Source organism: Falco peregrinus, chromosome 9, assembly GCF_023634155.1.
Source record: "Falco peregrinus isolate bFalPer1 chromosome 9, bFalPer1.pri, whole genome shotgun sequence".
Classification (NCBI taxonomy): Eukaryota; Metazoa; Chordata; class Aves; order Falconiformes; family Falconidae; genus Falco; species Falco peregrinus.
Genome location: NC_073729.1, coordinates 30,836,801 through 30,849,343, shown reverse-complemented (window position 1 = coordinate 30,849,343; position 12,543 = coordinate 30,836,801). Strand labels below are relative to the sequence as shown.

General features: G+C 38.8%; 1 non-coding gene across 2 annotated transcripts in view; it reads left to right on the top strand.

Moving 5' to 3' along the window:
• The window catches only part of LOC114011721 (uncharacterized), a 45,337-nt gene that overhangs the window by 14,413 nt on the left and 18,381 nt on the right, over nt 1-12,543 (top strand). For both annotated transcript variants that reach the window (XR_008748863.1, XR_008748862.1), the window contains exon 3: nt 3,799-3,944. This is a non-coding gene — a transcript (uncharacterized LOC114011721). The remainder of the gene's footprint in view (nt 1-3,798; nt 3,945-12,543) is intronic.

Here is a 12,543-nt window from a genome sequence, read left to right as displayed (position 1 = left end):
AGCTCCTGTCTTCTGTTGTGTCTGTTTTGGTGTTCATTGTATCCTGAATGAGGGAAGCCAGTATGACTCACTAAGATGATGCCCTCACCATATTTAGTAAGCAGTATGTTAAAATTTGTGTCAACTGAGGGCAAGTTTGCCTCTGGGAGAAATGTAATGGAAACATGACGAGATAAATTGTGTAGTGTTTAAAATCAGTTCTAACAGACTCAAAGTGAAAGAAACCAAGTGTTTGTGGCATTAAATCCAAATAGGCAGTTCTTAAGCTTCAGGCTGTACCCCTGTACAAACTAATATCCTCTGGTAAGGTTTATTACACTGGAAGGGACAGGGCAATTGACTTAGTGTGCAGCAAGTTTTCTTTAAATGCAATTCATTTTTTGTGGTTTGCGTTTTTATACCTACATTTGATAACAGACTTATGAAGCCACTTCATATTTTAAGGCCTTACACAGCACTAGGAGAAGGCTTTAAACAGGAAATTGAGGCAAGGCATTTTAGAACAAAAGTGGGAGTCAACTGTTAACCTCTTTAGAAACCTACCTAGTTTTCAGCATACTTGACAATTTGGCCATACTTAATATACTTAAGCTAGGACTTAAAAAATGGCTAACTATATCAGGTTCCAAAACAACTGTTTCTGCAAGTCTCACCCATTTAGATCTTTTTTGCAAATTCCATGCTTATAGGTGGTTGGGATTTTCAGGGGGAGTGTGTGGTGGGGGTGTTTTTGTCTTTGAACAGGAAACTAAAATTAAAACTCTAAGCAATTACTTGTGCCAAAAGTATGGTAAGCAACAGGGCTTCTTACTGCTTTTTTTTGCCTCCAAGACAGGGAAGGGAAAAAACCCCAACCCTTCCTGACCCCATTCCCTTAAATATAAGGATAAGCCTTATATATAAGTTACAGCTGTAAGGACATAGTAATCTGGAGTATGGAGAAAACACCAGTCTTTCCTAGGCTACAGGTTGTCCTTGAATAATACAGCAGAATTTTGTTGAGAGGCTTTTTTTTTTGTGGTTATCAAAGGAGGATGACACCTGATTGGCTAGGAATCAGTTTTTCTACCTGGAATGACAATCATCTTAGAGCACAAGGTTAAACTGGCAATTTGAGCGGTAGTTAGTGTTTTAATTGGAACTTTAAAAGTTAAAGCTTAGCATTCATGGGGATTTTCAAGGGAGAAATTAACTTGTACGACCAGGAGTAGAACAGGAAAGGACTGTTGTGTAATGGTTATATAGGATGAGAATCTGCTGGGGTTTAATTTTGATGTTGCCACTGTGGTACATTTTGGGCAATTAATTTACCTGCTGATCCTCACTTTCCCTATCTCTAAAAGCAGCAGTATTCAACTTCGGGACTGGGGGGTAGAAGGGAGAGAAGCTTAATCATTAATAGAAAGTATCAAAACTCTTTACAAACTGTTCTATATTTTAACGAATAAATACTGTGCTCTTTCTAGTTGACTTTGCTTTATGGCTCACATTTCAACTGTAACTGATCACATGTATATTTTAGGTCAGTTATTCCTGACCTTTTTTAGCTCAAATCACCTGTTGTTATCTTTTTCTCTGCTGTCTACTCCTTCCTACCACTTTGGCCACTTTTTCACTCCCACCAGTAGTAGCAGCCTCTTTGTGGCTTTGAAGAGCTTTTCACCTCACTGCTGAAACTTTGCCAGACCTTTAGACACTATGCAAGCGCTTACATACTCTGCATGCTGAAAAGGGAGCTCAAGTCTGCCCTTAGGTAAGGAGAAAAAATAGCCTTAGATCATGACCAGTGGTCCTTCTCATGGCTATAAACATCTGTAGTTCACTTCTGAGTATGTGCCCCTTGGTTATTTATATTAGCAATAGTGCACTCTGAAATCTTGTTAAAGTTTTCTCTTCAACTTTGATCTCTAGCTAGGATCATGTGGAAAGCCGGTGCATGTGCTTTTAATTTTCATTAGGTGTTTTTCCTCTCTCCATAGGCATTTGTTAAAATGGTTGCACACCACGTTTCCTTCCTAGAAGAGCAAGTACTTGAAGCAGAGAAGAGCCACAGCACCTTTCTTAATACTGTTTGCAAATTATTTGTGTGCAACTATCTCGTCATTTAAAAATGTATTTTTCAAGTTGCTTCCAGCAGATGGGAAAGTGGTGTTAAATATCATTTCTGTATCAAATGTGGCCTTACAGCAGATTTAAGTGGTATAAAAGAACTAGCTTCAGTTTGCTTCTGTAAAGGGATATTATTTTTTTACATTTTTAAAAATTTTCAATAATTTTCGGGTTTTTTTTGAAGGGATGCTGCTTAGATATTGAATAGTTTCAGCAGTAATTTTTGAAGATCTGTATATTTTGCTCCTGAATGAAAGGATTTTCTCTGTACGTGTATATGCAAATAGAAAGCTTGTTATGCGTCATCTTGCAGTGAGACACCTGAGCATAGATTGTTCTTTCTATTTAGTCTTTGGTTTTATGTCAATTACGTCAAAATTACGTTATAGGGTCATCCATGGATGAGCACTAGAGAGGGTGAGAACTCTTTCAGTGAGTTTTAGTGATATTTGCTCATAGAAGAATGTTGAGAGTCAGGGATAATGAGATCTGGTGACTTGAGGAAGCTTTACATAGTCTTCATCCTTTCTGTCCCTGTTCTTTTCCAAGAATGTCTTTGTACCGCTTACTTTTACACCCTGTTTTCCTTCTCTGAGTTCCCAGGTCATTCTCTAAATCTGTTGTTTCCCCAGCAATTTGTCATAATATACAGTTAGCCTTAACTGAATTCATCCCTTCCGTTCCTCCTTCTCCATCTTCATGTGGTATCCACCATCTGTTCAGTGTTAGTGTATCTCTATCAGGATCCTTGTTCTGGTCTCAACTACTTCCCTGCTTTCTTTTCTTCCTTCTTCGTTTCTGCCATTATGTTTCCTTCCTCATTTTCTTCCAAGGGGCTTCTGTACCCGTATGCATAATACTGGGTAGGCAATAATACACAGGTGTCAGTGATCATGTAGGTGAAGCTGAACCACTTCAAATTTTTGTCTGGTGTGATAGCAAGCTCTGGAAGCTTCAGTTGCAGGAGAAGTCCAGTTCGGTTTCTGCAGATCCCGGACAAACTTTAACTGCTTAAAGGGAATAATGAATATTCAGTCTGGTTAACAGAGGTGTGGACAGGAGATTGACAGCTGAAGAAGAAATCGGTATGCACCAACTCTAGTGAATCTTTAGAAAACCACAGTTTATACAGACTCAGTAAAGAGTTGTAACTTGGCCAAATTTGGTAATATTTTCATAGGAATGGGAAAATATGTCCTGATACGCGGGTAGTTTACTGCCAACTTAAAATCTCTGCTGTAGCTTACGAAGGCATTGGAGCTTTTCAAAAGAGCTAAACAACACATACTTTTCCATAATTTCATTATCTGAATTGGCTTGGTTTTGTTCCCTGAAACTTTCCAAAAAAGTTAAACCTGCAGCAGATACGCAGTCTGGAAAATATATCAAAGCTGGAAGTTCTGCAAGGTTGGTCTGCCTATACAAATAATGTTGTATAACTGGGACGCCAATAAGAATGTGAAGGCCAGACTGTTTACTCAGAAGCTGGCTTGAGTGGGGCTTGAAGGACAGTATAGTGTTTTCAATTTTTTTTTCCTTATAATTGCAAATTTTGAAATATTGCATAAATGTATATTCATGCTTGCAGGCATCTTGGAATGATAATATTAGTGGACAAAAGAACAAATAGTGAATGGTGTAGCTTCCTACTGTACTGATCTTATCCCTCCCTTCCATTCTTTCCCCCAGAAATAGTAAAACTGGAAAGCATGGCAAGGGAAGTCACAAGGCTGAACACAGAAAAGAAGTTCTCTCTCAGAAATTTTTAAACAGATGAAGACTCAGCTTGAAGGAGGACAGGACAGAGATTTGTGGTTATTCTGTATGTGGAGCAGGTGAGTAGAGAATGATTATGCAGTCCCTCCTGTAATTCAAGTACTAGGGTCATCCAGTGAAATTATCAGCAGGCAGGTTCACAATACAAAAAGGGAGGTACTTACTTTACATGATGTTTTAATATGCCATGGAACTTATGTCCACAGTCTGTTATATATTCCCAAAGCAATCGGACAAATTCATGGGGAAAAAAATCCAGGAATGGATACTAAACAAGGTATTTGTTCTTCAGCCACAAATTCTTGATGACTGGGAAATAAGTCTGTGTATTTACCCTGTAAACCTTTCCCTAGGCAATCCCTTCAATAGGTCACCACTTGAGAGGGATTATTTGGCTGCACAGACCTTTGAATGATTCAGTATAGCTGCTTGTTTATAAATTTGACATTGTGATTGTACTATAAATTCTGGCTCTGAATGGCAATGCTCTGTGTTGATAAGGAGTTACTTCTAGCAGAAGTGTGCAGGAAGGGACCAAATTGTTTAAGAACATCAATGGAGTTTGAATTTCTACAGCAGCTTTCCTTTTGCTTTCACTGTTGCCTGAAACCTAGGAAGATCCCTTCCAACTGTCTTAAGTTTCCATATGCTCTCCAAATCTGATTCTTTCTAGTTGCCCATCCCTTTTCCCCTGTTATGTAGAATGTCACTGCAGAGATGCCCCTTTGCCATCTTTTGCCATTTGAAAATTAGGACCGCCCTGACCATTTTTGTACGTGCATTTAACTTGTTCTTAAATGATAGTATCCAACTTGTGTATCTTCTCTCCATAGCCTTGGTCAGACTGGGTCAAAAAAGTTTGAGAGTGCCCCTCTCTCTTAGTAGAGTGTGTGCATGTATATGTATTTCAGCTAAGTTTTTTCCTGTTCTAATTAAACATAGATGCTATTTTAATGCAAGGGAAACATCATTCTCAGTGTTTTGCAAATATATTTCAAGGTGCAGAAAAGTCCTGTAATGCTTGTCTTTTTCATCTTTCACTGGTTTTTTTGGGATATTTGGAAAGTTGTTTCATATAGACATCCAGTGCACAGAAACACTGGGAACGATATCTAATCTGTGGGAGAAAACTGTGTAATCAGAATTCACTCTTTGTGTTAGGAATATCCAGATGTGGTCTGAAAAGAAACAACCTTATACTGAATGTAAATGACAAATACGACTAGGTAAGTCTTGACAGGTTGTAAGAACGTAACACCTCCTGAGGGAACAGAACAGAGGAAATAACTTTCTCATGTGAAATTAGTGGCTCTGTGGAAGAAAAGCTTTTCTTCTGCAAAGCTTGAACTTTGTATGGGAGAAACTGTGATTTCAAATATTTTATTCAAAGATGTTATCTGTGCCCTGGCTGAATGGGGTTCAACAATCCTAGATAAAGGACAGGAAATCTATTTTAGAAAACTTCAGCCTGTGGAGCTTAAAAAAACCCTACTAGTATTTTTTCCAATGGAAGAAAACTGAATGTCAGCAACTCATGCTGTTTTGTCATGCATCTTGTGATATCTGGCATTGTCTTAAAGCCAGAAATTTTCTTTCAATGTCATTGGCTGAGGATCTTGTCAAATATTTATTTTTAGAGTAATTTTTAATCCTTGTATAGTTGCAGGGAAAGGCTTATAAAATCATAACCTACAAAAATCTCTCATGCTGATGGTATGAAGAAAAAGTGCATATTTGTTAGATATTTTTGGGGGGAGGCTTTTTGTTATCTATTTCTTTCTACTAATGTTGTTATCTCTAGAACAGCATCTGCTCATCTGAGTTGAGGTTTGCTGTCATGTCTTGGCTAAGGTTCTGGCTAATTTTTTTCCTGACACCTGGGATAGATTCTCATAAATTGAACTGTGAAATTGATAACGAGATACGAAGCATTTTGCGTGTTACTTTCAGTAACGAGCAAAAGTTATTGAGTTATACTGACTGGAGTGTCTAGGAAAGAGACCTGTCCTTAACAGTTATTTTCAGTGGTTACCAGTGTGAAGTGTGGAAGTAGACGCAGGCTGTGGTCTCCGTAGATTGCCAGTAGATTCATTCTCTGAGTGGAGAAAGCTCAGGAGGACTAAGGAGCTCTGTAGAGTTAAGGTTTTACTTAATGTAGAAGACAGCTAGCTGGGTTTGAATTTTCATAAATAAATCTTAATAAAAATAGATCACTGGAGTAAGAAAACTTTCCTGTATTGAGACTTGGCTTTTTTTAAACTTTTGCAGATCGTCCTTCAAATGTAACTTGATGTAAGTTTCAGCTTCTCTATTTGATATATATTGCTGCTTTTTTCTCTTGAAGACTCCAAAGAAGCGCATGTTGGGATTTATGTTACTGTCTTTGCCACTGACAATGTGTGATCACATATATGTCATGCTACTTCTTTGTGGCCTAATTTACCTCACAAGATAATGTTTAGTGTTTCCAAAATGCGATGAGATTTTTCTGACAGCCTTGAAGAAAAATATTTGTTAAATTATTACAAAAACATACCAGATGGGAAAGATGAGAAGACAGAAAATAGAGCAGAGTATTTCAAAACTGGGGGTGTACTGTGTTCATATTTAAAACTCATTAATTTTCAAGTGGTGAATACTATCAGTCTTTTTTTTTTTATATATATATTGGGGAAAATAAAAAAGTATGACATGTACTCAAATATTTAATGTTTAGGACTTTGCCAGCGTGTTCATCTTATTTTACCTGCAGCTATGCTTGAAGTTCATCCAGTCCCATTCTGATTTGGACTGATTCATTAACTGGTTTGGGAGCCCCAGAGAGGTCATACTGGTTCAGTGTTGAGAAAGATAATGCTTAAAGATGGGAAGATCCAAGTGAGGGGATGCAGTAGGCCCATGGCTTTAGCCCTCATTCACCTGCTTCTTTGAGGGAGCCTGCACAGTTCTCCAGGTGAAGCTGATTTCTTGCTAGTTTGCTGAGCCTGACATATATTGGAAAAGCTTGTGAGGGGCTGCACCGCACTGCTTGGACATCAAGCAATGCCGCTGCTTTGGAGGAGCAGATGAGAGTGCTTGGGGCTTTTGAACACTGTGCACAGGAGTAGAAATACACTCATGCACACACCTGTGTATTGAGAACGTCAGGAAGGTGGGGTGGGGAAGTGGGAGTTTGGGCTGGTGGGGTCCAGCAGGCACATGTATGACACTGTTGATAGTAACAATATGTGGTTTTCAACTGTGCATGAACAGAAGTAAAAATACAAAATACTTACTGTTCCCACTTGAATCAGTTTTGTTTGAATGAGCTTTCAAGCAGGTGTAAAAAGTCTTTGCACTAGCAATGTCATTGTTAGACTGTGCGAAGCAGGACAGAACAGTGGCACATCAATAAGGATTTGTGCAGCACATGAGTTACACAGCGATGGGGAGAAATTGTAGTGTAATTGCTGCTCTGTAGAGAGCAGTTGCTGCAAAGGGTCGCTTGTACTAAACAGGTGCCACTTAGGGGAGACATCAGCTTTTAATCGAGCCATCATGCCGAAATGGTTGTGGAAAAAAAATTTCTGCAGTTCATGAGCAACAAAGAAGTTAAAATAACAATCCAGATTCTTTTTTTTTTAATCAGTGCTAAGATTGGCTTCTGACTTCCTGTTCTCTAATAGAAAGGGATTAGGCCCTTTATGTTTTGAAAGAGACTGAGCCAATTCCTGTTGCAAAATTCCAGTACTGAGATCAAATGAATGAATAAAAACAGTTGGGAAAAAGTTGATTTGTCAGAAAGCCACTTTCATTATTTCTCTCGTCTCTTTTCTATGATAGAGTTTGTTTTTAAGCTATAATTGCATCTCACTGACAAAAGCTTCTGGCTACATGTGTAAAGATTTGTGAAATACTGCCTTTCTGTAAGCTGGTGTAATCTGTGCCAGAAAATAGAAACCCAGCCTCTGCATGTAAAGAGCTCCTCCTCCAGAGTGCAGTTTCGGTGACTCTATTGGTTAGTATCGTCGAGCTTTAAATATATTCTGCAGTACATGGTTTACTAGGCTTTGATGCTTGCTTCTGAAAGGCAGGGGGAAAAAGAAATCTTCCTTCAGAAATATTTTATATAACATTTCCCTGTGCAGAGTTAAAGTGAATTAGTTACAGAAAAGATATTAGCTGATGCCAGTGAAATAAGCAGTAAATGTCTCTTCACCTTCCCCTTTTCTTATCCTTTTGGCTGCTCCTGTAAGGAATGCAGCAAGCAGTGGCTACTGCTCACACTATTGATTTAAGCATTTGCATGTTATACATTGCAGTTCTACACTGGCCTGTCTTCTGGGGCAATATAGGATGTCTTCAGTTGTATCAGATTTTCTGTTTGTACTTGCATTTCTGCCTTCCGTGTGAGGCTCTGTGCCATTATATACATTGTGAAACAGGATTGTGTGCATCCATTGTTACAAAACAACGCATGTAAAATACAATTCACGATCCCAGTGGTTCAGGTTCTTATTCATAAACCTGTGCTGTGCTGCTGTCGAGTCTTAAAAAACCAAAAGCAATAACATAATATAAGGTAAAACTTGGCTTCTGTGTCTCTAGCGTGAATGCCCTAGGGCCAGCAGAGCAGGATGGTGTGAAAGATGCTGTTAGGTCCCTTTCTTTGTAGGATTACTTGTCTGGATTTTTCTGACAACGTCCCAGTTTCTTTGTTACAGGTGTGCCATTTATACTCCTGGTCTGAAGAGAAATTAACTACATTTTCCAAAACATTAGAATTTTCTTACTAGAAAAGGATGACTGTTTTCCCTGTTTAAAGGTTTCTTTGGTTATACTATTTTTCTCAGTTTATGCTCTGCCACCTATATTTTAAATTCTAGCTGAGACAAAGAAACATACTGCAGATTACATGATGTTAGGGTAAAACACTTCAAGTGGATTGTGATACATTGAGAAATTATTTTCTTGCCAGCCATAGTTGTGGTGAGCTTGTTGGGAACTTTGTTTTACCATATTTCTGTGGATTATTGTTTCCACAGCATGGTATGCTCCTCCACTTATTTCTGTAACCATGTAATATATACTTTTGTAATGGTGTCTCATCAGAGGAATGTCTGTAGAAACTGTGGTCTCAGTGTGACAAAAGCAAAAAAATTCTCTGTTTATTTTGTTCCTATTTTTAATCCTGCACAACAAAAGTTGACCTTTAAAATGATTTTCTGTTTACAAACATTTTACTTAAAAAAAACTTTTCACCCTTTATACTGGGGGCTAGATGGCTTAACTGAGATCGGGGTGCTACATCTTGAAGCACATGATTGACAGTAGTTCCAGGTTCAAACTGCTTTCTGGTTAAACACACAAAACAAAGGGGCAAAAGGAAACACATGCACCATCTTGATGACGGGAACTGGAGGCATACAGAAATGATATGACTTTGTTATGGTGCTACCATAAATCCACAGTATGGCCTGGCACTACATTGAAGTGTCTGCAGAACCATGACTAGAAAACTCTCTGCATGAAACTTGTTTGCTGAACTATCATAGTGCTTAAGCTTTCCACTTGAAGGCTGTCTTAAAGGATTAAAAAAGGACAAGTGAACAAGGAATCCAGTTTACGACTGGATAAACTAGTACAAGACCCAAGAAGATACTATGAGCTAGTAAAATGTTTAAACAGAAAAATCCTCACTCAAGATACTCCACACAGAGTAATTTCTGTGTTAAAATTTGGATGAAGTTGTCGTGAGGAAATTTTGGAAAGGATTTTTTCTGTGGATTTTCACAGTATTCTAAAGTGATACTCAAACAGTAGCAACTCTCATATAAATCACTGTTACTGTAAATCAGGTTGACTTTTTCTGGAAGTACGTTTATAGATTAAGATGAATGAAATATGAAGGCTGGGAAATAAAGTTCTTGATCCTGTATAAATACTTTCAAATAAAGTTAACCACAGGTATATATATATAGCTGTCAATTCATATGCAAAGTGATCCACAAAATGGTGGTAGCTTGGAAATCAGTCTGAATCTTAGCTTTCACTAAAGTAGTTGGGATAATTTATGTACAAGGTGAGAGGTAAAGTGATGCTTCAGACACTGGTGACGTTTTTTCTTCTCTCCCTTTTACCAAATGACCACGGTGCTGCTAAAGGCCACACTGCCATTACTAAACTGCCTGTTTTCCAAAATGCCCTGGGTAAGCAAGGTCTGTTAGAAGGCGGTATAACTTTTACGCAGGCATATTCTGACAAATGTGGGGTTTGCTTCCTTGCTCCAAGTAAAGTTGGAGTCTTACTCTAGCCCTGTGACACCTTCTGCTTAGGGAGTTTATTGCTGCATTCCTGTCTGCCCTCCCCCAGCTTCACACAGATGTCCAATTAACTCCCCCCTTCCTCTGCTCTTTCCTCCATCTCCTTGTGCTGCCACATAGATGTTCCTACTTGGGACACCCACCAGCTTTTAGAAGTATTTTATCAACTTATTTTTCAGTGCCTCTGCCTTTTCTGTGTGAGACTGACACATATGGAAGTCTCCTGGGGGATTCTACCGGCCTTCTCTGTGAGTCATTTTCCTGATGGTGACATTCCTGTCTTGATGGCTGTTCACTGGGATTCTGTTCAGGACCTTTTTTTTAGAATTGCATGTAATCTAGGAGCATGTGGAACTGTTAAAAGCATTTAGAATAAATACCTGTATTACAGGGCAATAATGAGAAATGGGAATAACTAGAAGTCAAATAGGTAAAGTGGGTGCCAAGCTCTTGTGATGAAGAGAACAGTGGCTGGATCTTTGGTATGTTGAAGTAAAGTGAAACCAAACTTTCATTTTCTTTCATGCGCTGGGCTATTTATTAACTGGGGCAGTTTAGCGGTTGCTTCTGGAGTGCAGAGAAGGGACACTGGAGAAGAGGCAGAGAAGCCAAGTAGGGTTGAAAATCACTGTGACTCTCAACGCAAGCTGCTCTCTCTTTGAGCTTTCAGTTTAATATATGCGGTCTGCCACATCAGTTCTTGAAATAGCTCTTAAATGGGTAGCTGTAAAAGGGGTGGTCTTGGTCCAATATAGTTTTGAAAGTAGGAACTTGAATAACATAACAGGACAGAGGCACATCTTTGTTTCCTAGCATCAAATCTGCCTCACGTAAATGAGCAATTTTACAATAGTCTTTAAAATTATGAAAGATGTTAATAAAAATCTGTGCAACTTGTTTTTAGTACTGGGAAAGCTACTCACAAAATGAATTCAAAGCTCTGGAAAAGAGTGGTAAGGAAGGAACTGGGGATAGTAATACTTAAACATATGGGTTTCATTAATGTGAGAATGAGTGAAGTGTTGGAAATGCTAAGTGAATTCAAGAAACACCTGGGCTACTTTGTGAAGAGAAAAGGTCTGGTGAAAGATCTGGGGTGGAAGTAAAAAGGCATGAGTTAAGCATGAAGGATCTGGGACCAGATGAGGGGTTTTTCACTTTAAAGAATGTCTTGTGTTCAAATATTTGTGGCATGAATATATCCTGTTGGTGTCCTTTTTTTCGGTTGTATGCGACATAGGCTGTTGTCTGTTTACTTTGGTTATGACCACAGTATTATTTTTATTGTTTTTTTCCCCCCACTATTTGCAGTCATCAGGAATAGGACCCAGCAGATACTAAGGTTTCATGGTACATAATGTTGGGAAAACATGCAAAGAAAGGCAACATCCGGAGAAATTACACTGTATTGTAGTTTTATGAATGTAAAATAGTTCTGTGGACTAGTAATAGAAAACGGATGAGATACATCTTTAGCCAGAAGCCACAATTTCAAGTTTCACGCACCCACTTTGTCATTACAACTGGGGCATGTATTAGGAGCCAGTATTTGTACACAGTAACTGTGCAGTGACTTTTGTGAAAATGTTTTGTCCAGCTTCCAGTGGTTAGGTTTCCACCTCATGCACCATCATCACAGGTCCTTTTCTCCCTGACAGCTTCTGTAAAGAAACTTACTTTTGCATTTGCATTTGCCCATCTAGGTCAGGACCTGATGGTGAGTGTATCTGGCATGTTGGTGGTAGGTGTCATGCATCAGATCAGTCCATCAGATGCTTGCTTTAGAAGCACCCATTTAAAACATGACAGTTGTTAAAAGGCACAAACACAGATCTGGCAATTTTTTTTTCCCCCTTGGCAACAGCTAAGCAGAACTTCATGGCACATAACTTCAGAAATACTTATTCCTTGGTGACCTGGTACCATAGCAAATTCCTTTTCATTTGGATTACTGAAATGCTTGCATGTTCGTAAGGATTATTACTAGAAGCACACAATGTCAAATGAAATACCATTTTGGCCAGAAGTGAAACGAAGCTTATGCCACCATGTCTTGGCATCCTCAAAGTCATAGGCCCAACTTGTGGGGCAAAATGCTGATCTCATTTAGTTTTCAGAGAGGTAAGAAGTTTGGACTTTTTTTTTTTTTAAGGGTAACTTTTGAAAATAATTAGTTTTAAAATTGCATGTTGCACAAAGTGGAGAAGCATTCTATCTGCTGGTATCCATCCCTTCCTGGCTGGGCCATTTTCTGTGGCTGGCAGGCAGTTTTGTGCGTGATGTCATGGTTGTGTAGCAGGAAAGGTGCTTTGCTGTGCTAGAGCCTCTAGGAGCCGTAGTGACTAACATTTTTTTT